A 5,741-nucleotide genomic window follows, 5' to 3' on the forward strand; every position below is an offset into this window, starting at 1 on the left:
GTGTATATTTATAGTGGCAGTATGGGAAATGATTATTTGGAAATGCTTGAAATGGAAATGATCATTTCCTGTGAGGTGAGGTGTGGTTGGGGTGTGGACAGTAGTTGTGCTTTTGTAACGTTGAGGTATGGACAGCTACACAGTCCTGCCTGTTCACATTTTATTCTGTAAAAACTAAATTTTCACTGCTTTTATGACCTTTTTAGTGGGGAGAACATAGCTGGGATTTAATGATTTAACAAATCTTTTGAATCCTTTGTCCTCCACAATGCTAAATGGCTGGGAGTCCTCAATCACCATGCTGACCAGGTCTTCATCTATTTGAGATTGTTCTCCTGAGGAAAGACAATAAAGATAAAGCACAAATATAAATATCACACACGTAACTTATAACAGTTGTATAATATTGTTATATCATTTAGTAACATTACTGCATGCTATATTATCATTACATTTGATGGCTCACCTGGTCTTGCTCCACAATCGGTGTCCCCCTTATTCTCATGCAAAGCTCTGTAGTGCCTAAGCATGGATGAGGTGTTGTTGTTATATCCCAGCTCCCTGGCACATAGCAAACACTTCACCTTGTACAAAAGTCAAGACAGCTCAACATAAATTGTATTGCACCATCAGTATCATGACAATACATCTTCTGTAGAAATTTACATAGCTTGTTGGGAGGAATAAGATCAAAATGTTCCCACACAGGGGAGGACATCCTCCTCTTCTTAGCTGGCTCCATTCTCTCCTGACTTTCTCTCCTCACTCTCATAAACCTCCAAACTGTCTCCAAACTCTCACTAACCGCAACTCTCCATCAAACACCCACATTTTGAATGAAGTCTGAGGGGTTTATATCGCTGTCATAGCTCGCGGCAAAGTTCGAACCACTTCATGAACCAGTCACGTGGTACAGCCGGGCAGCGAGGCTTCGGACGTCATCATTTTCAGCTCCTCCCATAAATGAAGCAAGCCTCGATACGCGCTTCGCGGAAACGCCCCCTCCATTACTCGACACACGCTCCGAAGCCTCGATACAGAACGTCCCATCACTACTCTTTACCTGTTTTGCCATCTCACCACTGTGTAAATAAAACATCACTAGCATTATCATCTACTGCCTGCGTTTTGGGTCCTTTCTCCTAGTGATGGGCAGATGAAGCTTCATGAAGCACTGAAGCTTTTCATCCAATTGGTTCACCCCAGTGCAAAGCATCTTGAAGCTTCATTTGCTCTAGTAGGACACCTACTGGACGTAAAAATAATAGCTGGCATGAATTTGAAGAGTGTGGCATTTTGCACACAGCCTGTAAATGTCAACAACAAAAGGAGTGTGTAAAACATGTATATTGTAGTGATGGCAGTATACTGTGTATATTTATAGTGGCAGTATGGGAAATGATTATTTGGAAATGCTTGAAATGGAAATGATCATTTACTGTGAGGTGAGGTGTGGTTGGGGTGTGGACAGTAGTTGTGCTTTTGTAACGTTGAGGTATGGACAGCTACACACTGAGGCCTCAGTCCTGCCTGTTCACATTTTATTCTGTAAAAACTACATTTTCACTGCTTTTATGACCTTTTTAGTGGGGAGAACATAGCTAGGATTTAATGATTTAACAAATCTTTTGAATCCTTTGTCCTCCACAATGCTAAATGGCTGGGAGTCCTCAATCACCATGCTAACCAGGTCTTCATCTATTTGAGATTGTTCTCCTGAGGAAAGACAATAAAGATAAAGCACAAATATAAATATCACACACGTAACTTATAACAGCTGTATAATATTGTTATATCATTTAGTAACATTACTGCATGCTATATTATCATGACATTTGATGGCTCACCTGGTCTTGCTCCACGATCGGTGTTCCTCTTATTCTCATGCAAAGCTCTGTAGTGCCTAAGCATGGATGAGGTGTTGTTGTTATATCCCAGCTCCCTGGCACATAGCAAACACTTCACCTTGTACAAAAGTCAAGACAGCTCAACATAAGTTTTATTGCAGCATCAGTATCATGACAATACATCTTCTGTAGAAATTTGCATACCTTGTTGGGAGGAATAAGATCAAAATGTTCCCACACAGGGGAGGACATCCTCCTCTTCTTAGCTGGCTCCATTCTCTCCTGACTTTCTCTCCTCACTCTCATAAACCTCCAAACGGTCTCCAAACTCTCACTAACCGCAACTCTCCATCAAACACCCACATTTTGAATGAAGTCTGAGGGGTTTGTATCGCTGTCATATCTCGCGGCAAAGTTCGAACCACTTCATGAACCAGTCACGTGGTACAGCCGGGCAGCGAGGCTTCGCACGTCATCATTTTGAGCTCCTCCCATAAATGAAACAAGCCTCGATACGTGCATCGTGGAAACGCCCCCTCCATTACTCGACACACGCTTCGAAGCCTCGATACAGAACGTCACATCACTACTTTCTCCCTTCTACGCCACACGGCTCACCTCGGCAGCTGTGACAGTACCTTTGTCAGGTTTCAGTTTGATTGCATCAAAGAAACAACAATCCAGTGCAGCAGTCTGCACGGCTTCTAACAGAGAACAGAAACAAGCAGAGTCATTTATAGATTGTGTATGTGCATCAACCCTGTCCCTGTCATGGAAAGATGTGACTGATTAAAGCAACAGAGCGATGATGCATTTTTTTAATGCATGGATAACCCAGAGCCTTATGCACCTGCCATGGTCACAGAACTAAAACAGAACCTGTACACAGGTAACGTGTGCTGTCAATGATATTTGTATTCACAGATTATACTGAGCCAAAACAAGATGCTATCATGATCCTCCATTCAGACAGGACAGCCAATCACAGCATAAGCAGTGTGTGTTATTAGAACAAATGAGGAAACTGAAAACAAATTCAAGACTAACCCTCCTGTTATGTTGCGGGTCAGATTGACCCAGAACAGAAGACATGCCCCACTCCCCCACTTCTCAGGTAACGACCTAATTTACATATGAATTGATGCTAAAAGACTAGCCAATTTAGCTTCCACTTGGCTGACAGAGGGTTAGAAAGGCCTGGGACTTCCAGTGTGAATCAGCAGCAAAGGCAGGAACATCAACAACTTCTGGCGGGGGAAAAACATGCCCACCAGCTAGATCATTACCAAGAATGAAGGAAACTCCTTCGATTGGTAATCGCTGGCGCACGGCGACTTTAACATAGCCCGACACTAACAGCAAATGCAGGTGTACCATATGCAGAGGGGCTTTGGTGACACTCATCTTTATTCCCCACACTAGTATGTCGGAACCACAGGATGTTTTTTTCAGACAAAGGCAGCACAGACTCTAGTAAGAATGAGTGGTACGCACCCGTATCTCTAAGAATCGTGACTGGCACTTTATCATTTTCTTCACCCGTCAACGAAACAAAGCCGCATGACACAAATGGTAGAAACTACGGATCAATGTCAGTTTTCGGGTTTTGTTCAGCCTCCATGCGCACCTTTGGCGAGCAAGTGGTTTTAATCAAACCCACGCCTGCAGGAGATTCAGTGCCCCTCGCTTCTTTTCTTTTTAATACTGGACACGCAGCAATCAAATGTCCTGAGTCGTGACAATAAAAACATTCTCGACCGTTTGATTTGGCAATAAACGCTGATACATTTTTACGCACTGCTCCTGGTGACTTTTTTCGTTCAGAGAAATTTTCCTGAAACGAATTCTGTGCACAGAAAACACTTTTGTGCGTTAAAACAAACTCGTCAGCCAGGAGAGCCGCGTTAGTGAGAGACGACACCTTTTGTTCGTTTAAACAAGTCACGATGCGTTCCGGCAAACACTTTTTAAACTCCTCCAGCAAAATAAGAGTTTTCAACTCTTCCACGGTTTTAACTTTAGATGAACAACACCTTTTCTCAAACAACACATTCTTTTCTCGCGCAAACTCAAAAGTCTGGTTAGCAGTTTTATTAAGATTCCTAAATTTCTGCCGATATGCTTCAGGGACAGGTTCATACGCCTGCAGCACAGTTTTCTTAAGAGTTTCATAATCTAAACTCTGCTCAACAGACAGGCTTGAACACACTTCTTGGGCTTTTCCCACAAGCTTACATTGGAGTAAGAGGGCCCAAAACTCTTTCGGCCACTTCAAAGCAGCGGCTATGCGCTCGAATGCACTAAAAGAGGAGTCTACCTCAGACTCGAAACGGGGGAACCAACTTGATGTGCTTACTTATGTCAAAACCAGCAGAAGAAGAAGCGCTTGTGCTTGATGACGTTGGGGAACCATTAGCTGAGCCCTTTTCAAGCTCAAGAGCTCTGATACGGAGATGCATAGCTTGCACTTCCAGCTCCCTGTTGCGGGTCTCCACCTCTCTTATGCGGAGCGTGAGGCGCAGATCCTCAGTGGACGTACCGTCACTGGATTCAGAAATCACGAAGGAGCACCTGCACGCTCAAATTTACATATAATTACGACAACAGTCGTAACACACCATAGAAACACATGACAAGCAACAGGGACGGGTAAACGGTGAGAGACAGCCAGTGTAGACAGCTCATCCGGGCCTGCAGCATATGCGCTGGTGCCCTTTGATCCACCGTCTGCATCGGGAGGGAATAAGTGTCGAAGGCGTTTGCAAGGGGAGGGGGGGTGACTGTATATCTCCGTGTGTGGTGGAGTTTGACCGAAGCAACTTCGTTCTAAGGTTCGTGAGAAGCATCTCTTTGAAAACAGCGTCTTTGACGGTGAGTTGAATAAAAGTCTGACTGATGTTAAAATGCTCTGAGAGGGACTTTAACAAGCTGCAGCACCTCATGGAGCTGATGTGTTCATGTGCCGTCATGCAGGGGGATGTATGTACAGCATTCATTTCTACCACTTACTCTAAAATTAAGTAGACGAATAAAACTCAGGTATTCAGTCTGCTGCTAGTGTTAACATCTACACTCCACAAAGTGTTATTTGTGCAGTTTTACAAATGTTTTGAAACATCCTTAAGGTGTGAATAAACAGATTAATCAAAAAAAGTGATTCATTAAGAGCCGAGAATATTCTGCTCTTAATTATAATTTAGCTTTAGCTTGATTGGCGGCTTGAATTTGTGGCTCTGGCTCTCCTGACTGTGGTGAACACGGATAGTTTATAGTGCAGAACTTCGATCGGCCCTCTGCAACACTTCTCTTCTCTGCAGCCATGTTATGTAGATGTTCTTATGTGCTTGGCATCATTGGTGGGGATAGGTTAATCGGATAATCCAAATTGCCACTAGGTGTAAATGTGCGATTGAATGTGAGTGCGAATGGTTGTCTGTCCCTGTGTGGGCCTGCGACAGACTGGCGACCTGTCCATGGTGTACCCCCCCCTCCTATGACAGCTGGGATAGGCTCCAGCGCCCCCCCCCCCCCGCGACCCTGAAAAGGAGAAGCAGAAGCGAATGGATGGATGGATGGTATCATTGGTCTTCATTTAGTAACAGTGTGCTATTTGAGTTATTTGTTGATTGTGCCGCTGGGTTTTGAAATTTATTTGAGTTTTGGTCATTTTTTTGTTTAATAATTTTAGAGCCTCTTTTCAGTTGCATTCATAAGTTTTGGTTAGCTTGTGTTTTGCACGGATTCCTTTTGGTCTCGACGTTCATGTTAATCACTCTGTCTGTCTATGGGTACATATTTCTTTAGCTTTTACAAACATGAGATTGTCATATATTTTATGGGAGTGTGTCATTAAGATAACGGTGTAATAAGACCCAGTGTTTGTCTGCACATTAA

General features: G+C 43.5%; 2 long non-coding RNA genes across 2 annotated transcripts; both read right to left on the minus strand.

The window, feature by feature from the left end:
* Positions 1-255: 255 nt before the first annotated feature.
* LOC146688686 (uncharacterized) lies at positions 256-1,058 on the minus strand. Its single transcript, XR_014916034.1, has 2 exons — positions 467-1,058; positions 256-335 (listed from the first exon to the last, which is right to left on the minus strand). It is a non-coding gene; the product is annotated as an uncharacterized LOC146688686 (long non-coding RNA).
* A 540-nt stretch (positions 1,059-1,598) lies between these two features.
* On the minus strand, positions 1,599-1,984 carry LOC146688687 (uncharacterized). The gene is made up of 2 exons (XR_014916179.1): positions 1,848-1,984; positions 1,599-1,716 (listed from the first exon to the last, which is right to left on the minus strand). It is a non-coding gene; the product is annotated as an uncharacterized LOC146688687 (long non-coding RNA).
* Between the last annotated feature and the right edge of the window lie 3,757 nt (positions 1,985-5,741).

Source organism: Copadichromis virginalis, linkage group LG17 (genome assembly GCF_057382275.1).
Source record: "Copadichromis virginalis isolate Kocher_CV1m ecotype Utaka linkage group LG17, C_Virginalis_male_GT1.1, whole genome shotgun sequence".
In the NCBI taxonomy this organism is placed as follows: domain Eukaryota; kingdom Metazoa; phylum Chordata; class Actinopteri; order Cichliformes; family Cichlidae; genus Copadichromis; species Copadichromis virginalis.